Source organism: Ursus arctos, unplaced genomic scaffold, assembly GCF_023065955.2.
Source record: "Ursus arctos isolate Adak ecotype North America unplaced genomic scaffold, UrsArc2.0 scaffold_13, whole genome shotgun sequence".
In the NCBI taxonomy this organism is placed as follows: domain Eukaryota; kingdom Metazoa; phylum Chordata; class Mammalia; order Carnivora; family Ursidae; genus Ursus; species Ursus arctos.
In genome coordinates this window covers 60904367-60918940 of record NW_026622797.1, presented here as the reverse complement: position 1 = coordinate 60918940, position 14574 = coordinate 60904367, and positions in this window count along the sequence as shown.

Sequence of the window (14574 nt, the reverse complement as noted above, 5' to 3'; positions counted from 1 at the left end):
ACCTGGGTGGCTCAGTCATTAAGCGTCTGCCTTCGGCTCAGGTCATGATCCCAGAGTTCTGGGATTGAGCCCTGCATCGGGCTCCCTGCTCAGCGGGAGGCCTGCTTCTCCCTCTCCCACTCCCCCTGCTTGTGTTCCCTCTCTCGCTGCCTCTCTCTCTGTCATATAAATAAATAAAAATCTTTAAAAAAAAAAAGAATGGGGAAATGTCTTATTCAGCTTTGTATCCCCCATAATGTTGAATATAAAATAAGCCTAAATAAAGGTTTGTTGATTATTTAAATTGAACTGAGTCTGGGTACAAGCCAATTCTGAACTTCTTCCTCATAATTAGTAAATACTGGTACACATGCAAACAAATAAGAATGGTAAAAATAGTAATGACACAGAACACTAAGTGCTTTGCGTGGATTTAATCCCTCCAGCAGCCCTACGAGGCAGGTACTATCATTTCTGGATGGGGAAACTGGGGAACAAACAGATTAAGTTCTCCAAATTCCCAGAGTTAGCACAAGGAAGATCCCCAACTTTAAATCAGGAGGTTTGACTTTAGAGCCCATGCTTTTAACCTTGACACTACTGCCTCCTCCAACATTGGAAAAAGGAGAATTTTTTAAAAGAGCCAAATATAGACACATTTGTCTATGCCACGGGCCTGTAAGCATTCAAACATTTAGAAATTGAGCATACAGTAGCACCCCCCCCCCATCTGCGAAGGATACATCCAAGACTCCCAGGGGATGCCTGAGACCACAGACAATACCAAACCCTATATATACTATGTTTTTTTCTATACATACACGCCTATGATAAAGTTTAATTTATAAATTAGGCCCAGTAAGAGGTTAACAACAATAACTAATAATACAGTAGAGCAACTGGGACAATAATACTGTAATAAAAATTACACGGGTGTGGTCCCTCTCTCAAAATATCTTACTGTACTGCACGCACCCTTCTTCTCGTGATGATGTGAGATGATAAAATGCCCACAGACTGAGATGAAGTGAGGTGAATGACAGATCATTAGGCTACCATTGACCTTCTGATAGGTCAGAAGGAGATCCAGATCTGCCTCCAGATCGCCCTTGACCCCTGGGTCACTGAAACTGCAGCAAGCAAAACTGTGGATAAGGAGGACGACTGTCTTTGGTTTTCTATTCTATTGAGTGTCCACAATTTTTTTTTTAAGCAACATTACAAGAAGTCATGAGATCTAATGCATTTTTTTACATTAAAAAAATTAACCAACAGATCAATAAAACTGTGAGAACAGATTTGAGGCACAATTTGTGGAAAACACAAATTGTTTTGTTAACACAAAAACATTCCCTTCCAGCAGTAGGAGGCCTGGAAATCATAGTTTTGTGATAAAATGTTGAGTCTTAAAATAAAGACATGGTTTATTCTTTGAATTATCCACTAGATGGCAGGAAATTGTTACTGTCCAAAGCAACTTGGCTGGATTAATCCCAGCTCCTTAGTTTCAGATTTACGCAAATGCTTTCCCCTCTACTGCTAGCGGGGCTGGCCTTTTCACATACGGCATTTTAAAGCAAACCACTATTTTTAAGCTGGGAAAAACCAGAGGCTTTCACAGTAATAAATATTAGGTATGAGTATGCTAATTATATGTTTGTGTTGCTCTGTTTTAACATGGTACGAACAGATGCACAGACATTTGGGGAAGGGCTGGGATCCCACACAGAATGTTCCATCTGCATGTCAGATATTAAAGTTAAGCAGAAAAGCCTCCAGTAGGATGGTTTTCTGTAACTTTCAGGCCACAGCTCTCACTCCTGTTACACGGTAGTATTGCCCGAGGGCCCTACCCCAGACCCCAAATCTCTGATGGTGGAGACTGGCCTCCGTATTTTTTCAAAGCCTCCTCATATAAAATAAGAGGATAGGACTAAACATTCTCATCTTTTTTCCAGCATCAAATTCTAGCATTAGTGTCTAACAACATACTCCATGAGTGCAAGAGCTAATTCTGTTCTAGGCCCTTCATGAATATTAATTTAGTCAATCCCCAAAACTATGACAGACTGGAGGAAAGTAAGACACAGAAAAGTTTCACAACTTGCCCAAGGCCACACAGGCGGAGGGAAAGATGAGACCCGACCACGCAGTCTGGTTCTAGAGTCTGAGCATATAACATGTTTTAATTCCCTCATAAATAGTTGACTAGTGAATAAACTATATCCATCTCTATTTTTCTACCCATATCTAAAATTGTACCTGCACGAACAATTATGGTTCCTACATTGTTATTTAAGCCATAAGTGCTGACCTGTTTGGAAAATTAGCATACTGTATCTGGGAACTGTGCTATGGCAAAGGCCAACCCCCCCCCCAAAAAAAAAATCAGTATATTTGGGAGTGCTGTTTTTCTGGATGAGATTGTAACTGAACTCAGTAATCTCTGGTATTTTGCAAAATAAGAGCATTTAAAATGCGCTTACTGGAATTTTCAAGAAAATTCTAATTAAGTAAAGCGTATAAACACCTGTTGACAGAAGTTTGACTCCAGAGCTCATAATGACTAACAAAAATTGAGTTCTGTCCGTACTCTATTCTCTTTTTTTAAAACCTCCCTTTTTTTTTTTTTTTTCCTGGCATTGAACAGGTCTCCTGACCCAGCAGGGCGACCTTCCTTAGAAGCACAAGTGGGTGTGGAATAGATTCTTCCCCACTTGGCTTATCAAGCTGAATTCCCTGGAGCTTCTCTTCGAAAAGTCATTAACACTTTTTGTCAACATTGCTCACTAAATGAAGACCTAGGGGACAGAGGCAAGTAGTAAGTATGATGTACAGTTGCTGTGAACTTTCGGATGATCTGTCTTTGAGGAGAATAAATGTTCACAACAACTAAATGCCCCCTAAGGGTGACCATTATGTGGTATTATTTTTTTTCTTTTTATGATGGAAAAAATACACAAAAGCAGAATGAGTGAGGCAATGAACACTCATGTACCCCTCACCCAAATTCAATAATTATTAACTCTCTGCCAATCTCTTACCTGTACCTCTACCTATTCCCTTTACCTCACATAACAGATCATTTTGAAGCAAATCCCAGACATGACATTATTTTATCTGTAAGAATTTTAGGGTCACTCTCTAAAAGAAAAGGGCTTTTTTTAAGAGAACATAATCATTATGGTATTTAATTAGTAATTACATTTTGAGAACCCAGTTTATCTAGATTCCATTCATTATTAGATGCCCCGGCCCTGAGGAGCGTAGGTTAGCATTGAGGAATCGAGTTTTTATTTTCAGAAAGTGTTTTGTCAGATACATTTTAACCAGGAAGAATATAAAAGTCTTCAGTACTGCACCAAAGTTTACCTTATTTTCCCCTATCACTCTGTTTAAACTTTAGACTATGTTTGATTCTTGTTAAATAGTTGTAATCTCCTTAGTAACCATTTCTTTGAGGAAAAAAAATGTTTCTTCTGGGTTAAACGTCAGTAGCAAATGGTGTGTTAGCTACTGGAACACAGTGATTTAACAAACCACAGAAGTCTGCTGTACGTCCCCCAAACTGTGGATTGGGTGATAATTTTTCAGCTGTGGAGAGACTTTTACTGCAACTGGACAGTGCAATGGAGGGGAGCTGTCTTTGGAGGAAGGACTCTCAACAAGGAAAGGACTTGACAACAGCTCTTTGGGCTTAGACGTTCTCTCCTGAAGACATAGGACCATCAAGGAGGCTGTCTCCCCAGGCAGAGATTTCTTGTGTGCAGTTAGTTACTTAGTGCATGAAGTCTCTGAGGTGTGGGCCACGGCGAGGAGTATTTCTCCCGTGCTGTGTGCAAATTCCCGGAGATCAATGAGAAGCTTTTTCTAAACCATTGTCCCAGTCTGGACTGGCAGCCACCCAACATTTATCTGGGAGAGCCAGGCATAAATTCTGGCCTCACAAAGTGAGAAGGTGCAGAAAGGAAAGGCGACAGTTTACAATTGAAGACTATCTTCGGGGTTCCCAAAGGGCCCTAATGGCCAATTTTAGAGTTGGAATTGCACTTGGCTCTTTGTTATGGCTCTGGTCCCTGAGTGCACTCTCAGTGGCAGAAAGCCAAACATGAGGAGAAGTGAGATATAGCAGGCTACATGAAAGTGATATATCTATCAGCCTAAAATTAACTGAAAATTATGCACGGACATATTTAGCATAGGGAACCATCCTATCTTAAACAGTTCCCCAAAATGTATCTGATAATTTCTTTCAAAGACCTATTTCAAATTTATCCATTTATCATTGAACTGATTCATGATCAACACTGTCTTCCCTCCTCTTTTTCTCTAGCAGTCTGGTTTTCTTAATCTTTGTTCTGGCACTGTCCTTTTCTTTCAAAGTACACTATCTAAACAAGTTCAGCTATTCTAATCGTCCTGAGTCACAACTTCCAGATATACTTAACATCACCAACTTTCTCCTTCTGTCAGGTAGCCAGTCCTCTTCCTCATTCTCTGTCTGGACAACATCCTGACACATCTAGCAGAATCAGGCAATAGAAGCATTTCTTTCTCTCTTTCTCTCTTTTTATTAACCAAGGCAACTTCACTACCAGTTATCCCTGGTAAGAGTCAAAACCATGTCTTTCTCTCCCATACAGAACCTCAAACCCTTTGTTCTTTTCTCCCACATTCAATTATTTTACAAAATGGTTTTCATTCTTTCTATAAAGAATGCATTTCTTTCACGATGACCCAAGCATTGATGATAACTCAGGCACTTCATATACAGACTTCTGTACCCTGGTCAATGTATTACCCATTTCTCACCTCTCTCCCAGGAAATCTTCTGGAGATGTGTTACATATAGTGCATCGAGGCATCACCTCTGTCCTCCTAAAGCCCATGCAATAATTCCTCAGCTGAATAAGTGAAGCAGCAAAGAGCATATACTTTGGTGTCAGAAACACCTGCATTTAAATCTTTGTTCCATCCCTTACTCACTAGGTGACATTGGAAACCTCACCTAGCTTTATTTTCTTTATCTATAAAATGGGTATGATAATAATAACACTTTCTCCATAGCATTGTTGCAAGGATTAAGTTAACTAATATATAAAGTACTTACAAGATGCCTGGCATGTAACTGTTTAACATGTGTGGGCTTTGGGGATAGAAAGTGAATTGAGAAATGACTAGAAACCCAAAGAATAAACTGTAGGATGTGCCATTTCTCCTTCTTCCTTACTCCCACTCCACCCAACACACACACACACACACACACACACACACACACACACACACAGTAATAAGAGATAAAGCTGAGTCAATGAGGGGCGCCTGGGAGGCTCAGTCTGTTGAGCAGCTGACTCTTGATTTCAGCTCAGGTCATGATCTCAGGGTCATAAGACTGAGCCCCACATCAGGGTCCATGCTCAGCACAAAGTCTGCTTGTCCCTCTCCTCCACCTGCTTACATGCGTGCTCTCTCTCTCTCATAAATAAACAAACGAATAAATAAATAAATAAAATCTTAAAGAAAAAAAAGTGAGTCAATGAAGCAGGTAGATGAAATGGACGCTAACCCAAGAGTTAGGAAGTTTAGTTACCCAACAGGCAGAGTCAACAAGAGAGAGTTTCCAGAATGATGAGTTAATATCAAATGAAGAAAAAGAGGATGGAAAAGATCAATTAAATTTGATAAGAGTTCATGTGTATGCTTATTTTTCATATTTCTTACTACATTCTATATTACCATTCAACTTCCAGCTTTGTTTAATTCATTCTCCATGTACTGAGTTTTATTCAACTAGCTTTGTCCTCTTGGCAAATCTTCTGACTCATATTTATAAACCAGTTACCAAACATTAAATAAAAAAGCTTTTGTATAGCAAAGGAAACAAGTCGACAAAAGCAAAAATCAACCTACAGAATGAGAGAAGATATTTGCGAATGTCTTATCAGATAAAGGGCTAGTATCCAAAATCTATAAGGAACTTATCAAACTTAACACCCAAAGAACAAATAATCCAGTCAAGTAATGGGCAGAAGACATGAACAGACATTTCTCCAAAGGAGACATACAAATGGCCAACAGAAATGAAAAAATGCTCCACATCACTCGGCATCAGGGAAATACAAATCAAAACCACAATGAGATACCACCTCACACCAGTCAGAATGGCTAAAATTAACAAGTCAGGAAACAACAAATGTTGGCAAGGATGCAGAGAAAGGGGAACCCTCTTACACTGTTGGTGGGAATGCAAGCTGATGCAGCCACTCTGGAAAACAATATGGAGGTTCCCCATAAAGTTAAAAATAGAGCTACCCTATGACCCGGCAATTAAACTACTAGGTATCTACCCAAAAGATACAAATGTAGTTATCCAAAGGGGAACTGGCATCCCAATATTTATAGCAGCAATGTCCACAATAGCCAAACTGTGGTAAGAGCCCAGATGTCCATCTACAGATAAATGGATAAAGAAGATGTGGTATATATATACAATGGAATACTACTCAACCATCAAAAAAATGAAATCTCACTATTTGCAACGATGTGGGTGGAACTAGAGGGTACTATGCTAAGCAAAATAAGTCAATCAGAGAAAGATAATTATCATATGATTTCACTCATATGTGAATTTAAGAAACAAAACAGAGGATCATAGGCGAAGGGGAGGGAAAATAAAATAAGACAAAATCAGAGAGGGAGACAAACCATAAGAGACTCTTAACTATAGGAAACAAACAGGGTTGCTGGAGGGGAGGGAGGTGGGGGGATGGGGCAATTGGGTGATGGGCATTAAGGAGGGCACATGATGTAATGAGCACTGGGTGTTATATGCAACTGATGAATCACTGAACTCCACCTCTGAAACTAACAATATACCACATGCTAATTAACTGAATTTAAATAAAGATAACTAAAAAAAAGAAAACTAATTGCATGGAAAATTACAGGTCTGTTCAAAAGAATATATATGTATATAGACCTATCAAAGTTTATCACCTAAAACAGAAACATACAAATTGGAAAGTTAAAAGAGTATAAATGAAAAGTCTCCTTTCCATTCTTGTCCCCATTTCTCCCTCATCCCTCCCTCCACTGGTGACCAGACTTTTTAAGTTTCTTAGTGGGTCTTTCTAGCACTCCATTATTCACTTACAACAAAACAAGTATAGATTATTTCTCACAATTTTTACATATAAAGTAGCATATCAGACATGTTATTCTGCACATTGACTTTTTAAAATTACACCTTTTGAGATAATTGTAGATTCTCATGCAGGTAGAAGAAATAATGCAGAGTGATCTCATGTATCCTTTCCCCAGTTTCCCCAAATAGTAACATCTTGCAAAACTATGGTACGATATCACAATCAGGATACCAAGTTCGATACAGTCTGGATACAGAACAGTGTGTCACCACAAAGATCCTTTATGCTGCCCTTTGGATAGCCACACCCACTTCCTACCAACTGTCCCTCCTCCCTCTTCCATCCCGGCAACCACAAATCAGTTCACGTCTGTAACTGCGTCATTTCAAGAAAATTATATAAATGAAATCATGTAGTACGTAACCTCTGGGGACTTGCTTTCTTCACACAACACAATTCTCTAAAGATTCTTTCAGTTTGTTGCATATGGCATAGTTCATTCCTTTTTTTTTTCTTTTGCTAAGTACTATGTCATGGTAGAGATATACCACGGTTTTTTCAAGTGTTCACTCACTGAGAAATTTCTAACTTTTGCCTATTATAAATAAAACCAATATAAGCATTCACGTACAGGTTGTTGTGTGAACATAAGTTTGTATTTCTCTGGAATAATTTCCCAGGAGTAAAACTCGGGGATCACAAGGTAATTGCATGTTTAGTTTAATGAGAGACTATCAAACTATTTTCCAGAGGGGCTACACCATTTGACATTCCCTCCAGCAATAAATAAGTGATCCAGTTTCTCCACATCCTCACCAGCATTTGGTGTTGTCACTAGTTTTTATTTTAGCCATTTTGAAAGGTGTGCAGTAACATCTCAGTATGGCTTTAATTTGCATTTTCCTGGCAGCTAATGATGTTGAAGATATTTTTGATGTGTTTATTTGCCATCTGTATACCCTCTTCAGTATAACTTTTCATGTTTTGCCTGTTTTATAGTTGGATTTTATTTGCTGTTGAGTATTGAGTTCTTCATATATTTTACTTACGAGTCCTTTGTTGATATGTACTTTGCAAATATTTTCTGCCAATCGAGGCTTATCTTTTCATCTTCTAACAGTGTCATTCAAAAACAAATTTAATTTGTTTCTTAAGTCTAATTCTCCCTACTTAGTGCACATTGTCTGACACCACCTGACCGAAGGGGAGTAAGTAAGAACAGTGGGATGGAAATCTTGTCCCCATACTCAGACTTTGAGTTCTTCTGTGGTGCTTGGCTAGTGTAGTTATTCTCTGCAAGTTTTCTGTTCTGCTGGTCTTTCCATTTCCTGGTCTTTTGGCTGGAGAGGGCAAGCTTTGGTTGAGGGAGTTTTGTCTTCTCCCATTGGCATTTCCAAGTTGCCGGCTTCTTCAGCAAGAAGTCTGGATACATGAGGTAGCACGGAAACCCAGGGCACTCACCACCATGCGCTCTTGGTCCTAAGAGTCCTACCTGATCAATCATGCCTTCTCTCCATCTTTCAGAGTCTTCTTATGGCTTTGTTTCTTTGTTTTACACATATAACGTCCAGGATTTTTATTTGTACGTAGGGTAAGGAATAGGGAAAATTATATAATATAAAATATTGATAGAATGGAAAATGTACCCTGTCATTTCACTTAATTATCAAGAGCTATCGGTATCAGAACTTCTAAAGACTTTCTCATTTTTACAGCTATACAGTATTTCACTGCATGGATGAACCATACATAACTCACTCAGCCAGTCCCCTATTTTGGAATGTGTGAACCATCATCTGCAATTATTAACAATTCTACAAGTAATCTGTTATACATACGTTATGTTGCATGCACACCATTATATCCGTTGGATAAGCTCCCCCAAAATGGAATTACTAGTTCAAGAGATAAATGCATTTGTAATTTTGTTACTGTCAAATTACCCTCCAAAGAAATGTACTAATTTACACCTCAACCAGTTAAGTATGAGACTATCTATTTTTCTACACAATGTGTTTGTTATCAATCATTTCCCCTAAACTTACAGGTGAAAAATGGTATTTCAGGTTATTTTAATGTGTTTTTCCTTTATTTTGAGAGGAGTGTAACAGTAGTATATATCTTTCCATTTGTATTTCCATTTCTGTGAATTGATTGCTCATACACTTTGAAGAACATTCTATCCGTTAGGTAGGTTTTACATTAACAGCTAGGATTGCTTTATAAACTAGAAGCAAAGTACGATTTAAATACATTAAAATTCATCCACTCTGAATATGTAGTTTGATGTGCTTTGACAAATGTACCCACTCCTGTAGCCATAAGCACAATCAACATGGGACATTTCCATCACCCCAAACCTTCCCTTGGGCCCACTTGTAATCAGTTACCCCTCCCCAAAACGTTCTCAAACAGCTGACTTAATTAAGAACGTCTAGAGAAGGTATTGTTTCACTCACAGACTAATTGCCACCCCCCTTCGGATCTAATGGATAAGTAAGGCAGAGGGTGACTACCTGACTATCTTGTCATCTTAGATAATGAGCTGTTAGATGACAGGAAACATGGCTTGCAAACGTTTTATGCTGCAGTTAGTACTTGCAAGCATTTAATAAATACTATCATCAATCAACATTTGCTTTTAACTTGAAACTAGTCATCAACTGGTCATAAAAATGAGTCTAAAATATAAAAACAGTCCCCGACTTCACTGACTAAATGATTATGAGTAAATACTTGTATTCTTGTAAGAAAGAAGGATAACAGCAATAGTCTAGAGGCAAAGGCCCTCTCATTAAAAGGAGTGTGAGCAGTACACCGTTGAATTCGGGAGGACCCGCCATCGTCATACTGAAGCTCTCTGCTGCAGAGCTGCTGGGCAATCCCGGAGCCGCAGCCAGCTCGGCGAGGCTGAATGGGAAGGCCATTATGCCCCCACAGACCAGGGGGGCAGCATTCAGTTTCTGCAATTGGACTTATTTTTTAGGCTATTTGAATCATGTGGGAAGAATGGAAGCCATAGCATCTGGACATAGATAGAGGTCGTCTGACCTCATTTTCTCTATACTACGATAGGCGGCACAGAGATGTTTAACTTTTCTAGCAGCGATTCTGGCCAAAAAATGCAATCCTACTGTAGGTGCTGTGTTTCCTGCACCAGCAACAGCTCAGATCGGTTGACTTGAGGCCATGGTTAAACAAATAGCATTTCCCTCAAGTTAAATGCAAATAAACAGAAATCTTTTTCCAAGACAAGTATCTAAATATGATTAAGAGGACGTACTACTTAAGACCGTATTTATAGTGAAGTGCTACAGTAGTGTGGCTTCACCTTGTAAAATAACAGCTTGCGTACTCAAGTGAGCCTTCCTCTAACGGAGGGTCAAGGCTCTTTTCTAAAAATACCACAGGACATAATAAGGACTTAGAGTATCCTAGGGAAAATACTTCCCTACCAACAGAATGCCTTATTTGGGTTAGACACAAAACCAGCTCAAGCCCTAAATAACCTGCTGAACGGATGCCTTATTTCAATGCCTCTGCCCTAGTAAAGCCCTTCCTTCACTCCAAATAGCCCCACCTGTTTTCCTAAGTCTACGAAGAGGCCTGGTCGAAAAGGCACCATACCTATGTTTTCCATACTTCTGATCTGGATTTGAAGTCTTTCCAAATTTTCCCCAGGAAGTTTCACAGTTAATAGATTACTTCTTCTTTAGTCTTTGAACAAGTGTACGGAGTTTTGTGGGTACAAAATCAGTGAAATCTTTCCCTGCCTCCCTTGTTCAATGACAACAGGAGAAGCAATGGTAATCAGGAGGTTCACACTTAAGTTTATGCCACACTTCTACTTGGTATAAGTCTGTTGATTTCTATACAGGCAACTAAGGTCCACGTTTGAAAATACTACAATGTAGGGTTTGGAAAGAGAGACTGTCCCGAAGATATCCCAAACAAAGCAGACCTACTAAAAGCCCAAATGAATAATACTTACTGGATTAAGCTACACAGAAGAAATGAATCAGTAATAATTAGGAGCAACTCTTTATAAACAACATATATTTTGATCCAATCCTGACCTCTGTTCTTTGAGGTTAAGAGGGTGCCCAAGCAGAGAAAGCAGGAAAATCTTACAGAAGGTTTGACTAATGTGAATCTGAAATATAAAATCTGAAACAGAAAATCATGCAACTGATGGTGGTGAACTTCATACTAATTTTTTTAGAAAAGAAATATTAGTAGTATTAGTAGACTGTTTAAGAAGTTGCATACTAATTAAAACAAAAACTACCAGTCTTTAAAATCATTAATTATTCATAATTGATTTTGTATATATTAAGTAGTGTCAAATTTCATGCTCTAAGATGTATTTTTCTGGCTTTATTGATGTATCATTGACCAATAAAATTGTAAGATATCTAAAGTGTATGTGATGATTTGACATACATATAAATTGTGAAGGTGTTTCCCCCATCAACTTAATTAACACATCCGCCACCTCACATAATGATAATAAAATATCGTGCCCTTTGAATAAAATAAAAATCCACAAGTCCAAATTGATATAAATAAATATGCGAATAAATACATAATGGTAGAGAAAAAAGTTTCTTGCTATAGAAGGAGTTAGAAAATGACTATCTTGCAACATCACGGTAATAATTCAGGTAAGAATCATCAGTGAATGCCCCTCAAGTTGTTTGTTAATTACAAACAGAACAACTGCTACTTTACAGAGAAGAAACTTGGTAAACAGCACCTAAACCGAGTGGCGAAAGTTAGGATCACTCATAACAGGAGTAAGTGAATCTTGTGCTACCCTGCTGTGAAGCACCAAGAAGGATACAGCATCGTTTCTTTGTGTTCTCACTAATGACACATGATCTAATGTCTAATCGTGAGTTAATATCAAACACATCCAAGCCGAGGGACATTCCATCAAATAACCAACCTGTACCTTTTCAAAATGTCAAGATCATGAATGGCAAAGAAAGGCAGACATAGGGGGCGCCTGGGTGGCTCAGTTGGTTGCACATCTGACTCTTGATTTTGGCTCAGGTCATGATCTCAGGGTCCTGGAATGGAGTCCCGCATCAGACAACCTGCTTGGCAGGGAGCCTGCTTCTCCCTCTACCCCTCCCCCCTGCTTGTGCTCTCTCTCTCATGCTCTCTTTCTCTCTATCAAACAAATAAAATCTTTAAGAAATAATAATAACCACTTGTGTTCTTTAAAAAAAAAAAAAAAGAGAAGACAGACAGACGGAAATAGCTCCAGAATAGAGAGACGTGACAACTAAATCAATGCATGATCCTGAGTTGGACCTTGGACTGGGGGAGGGGGGAAACTATAAAGAACATCACTGGGGCAGTTGATAAAATTTGAATATGGACCATGGATTGCATAATAGTAATATATATCAGTGTTAGATTTTTTGATTTTATAATTGCATTTATGTATGTTATATAAGAGAATATCTTTTGTTCCTGGTAAATACACAATGAAGTCATAGGACAATGGGGCATGATGTCTAAGACTTATTCTCAAGTGTTTCAGAAAAAAAATGGAAATAAATATTAAGAAAGAGTGAAAGAAAATGAAAGAGCAAGTGGGGCAAAGTGTAAGCAAGTGGAATGGCTGGGTAAGTGTCTGCAGAGTTCTTTGTATTATTCGTCTCTTATAGAAGTCTAAAATAACATAAAAATAACAAGCAAGAAATAAAGGAGCACATAGTAACACTTTCTTAGGAGACTATAGGAAACTTACAAAAATATTCTAGAACAGATATGGAACCATGGAAACATGGACGGAATAGCTAACCCTAGCAAGAAGGGGACATGAGATTGTGTGCCACTGGACTATAAGTAATCCCAGGCCCAAGATGCTTCAGTCCTCTTCGCGGAGAGTGGCTCCATCTCTAAGCGGCCACCATGCGCCATGGCACTCAATTTACAAGGAATCCGTACCTTAGCTACGGGTTTTGAAGCAATCAGATCCCTATCTGTGCAGCTAGTTAAAGACAAGTGTGCTTCCTTGAAAAATCATCATTTATACTTTTTAATAATATAAAACTATTCTTTTCCCAGTGTTTAGAGCAGGACCCCTTTCAAAGTGAGCTGTAGGCATTTAGAAAGAGAGAGAGAGAGAGAGAGAAAGGAAGGGAGGGAGGGAGGAAAAAAATTACGGGCCCACAATTTTTGGGGAGTATATCAAGTCCATAAAATGAGGAACCCTGAAAAGTAACAATAGATCTTAGTCACGTAACATATACGAACACATGACTGAAAATAACCAATCAGAATAGCGGAACTTTGCTGAGTTTTTCAGGTCAAACGAAAATTTCTTAGACATAAGGACTCTCTTGATAAATGGCTAGTGACCCTAAATAAGGATATTTCCCTCCTATCTGTTTTGCCTCAGAATATCTGCTAGGAAGACTGGCCTCCCTCCTAATAGCTTTCAACCTCACATACCAAATCTCAAAATGTAGGAAAGTCTTCTGAGTCTCAAATTCATCCTCTGCTACATTGGGTGCTACTAATATTTATGACACAGAATTTTAATTATTAAAATTTTTAAGTGCTTTTAAAATGTGTGGCACAGTTGCCTGGCAAAAAATCAGAACTCACATGAGGAACACAAATCACAGCATTTTTGCCTAGAAGGACATGTGCTTGGTAATCACGAAGGCCATTCCTCATCGAGCTTTCACCAGCTCTCAAAATGATCAATGTAAATAACCTCTTCCTTACAAGTCAAGCAGCATATGCACTGAAAACCTATTCAAAATAGTTTAAAAACAACCATCCAGTTCTTGTCCTCAATTTTAACAGCAGTGCATTTCCTGGGTCAATCAGATGCTGATGCAGAAAAGCTTATCTGTTCTCCGGGGTGTACTTTTCCTGTCTACAGTGGCTGTGAAACAAGGCGGCAGGAGCCTCCTTCCAGAGGCTGCACGCGTCCACAGCTTGTTAGCAGAAATGCCTTTTGTCACACCCTGAAATCGTATACATTTCATTCTATTTGTCATTGTTCTCGTTGAAAGTTTTAAAAATATTTCTTTAATTATATTAAGAGTTCTATTTCAACTCCCAAGTCTCTTTGAAACACACACACACACACCTGCTACCTTCCTTTCCAGCCAGACGAAATCACTCAATTACCTTTCTGGAGAAGTTGAGATAGAAAACAGTTTTCTGACTGTGGAGCACAGTACTTGCCTATTCTTCCTAGAGGTGGCATGTTAATAGGAAAAGCTGTCGAAAAGAGCTATTTCTGTTTGGGCACAGAGAATAATCCCTAGACATGTGATGCCATTTCGGATTGATGCCCCGCTCAGTGTTCCTTTGCATACGTTGTTATTTATTTTAAGAAAACATACAGAGAAAGGACATATAACAGGAAAAGAACACTCTCCCAGGAGGGCTTTAGAACAGCTCTTATGTAAGTAAGTGC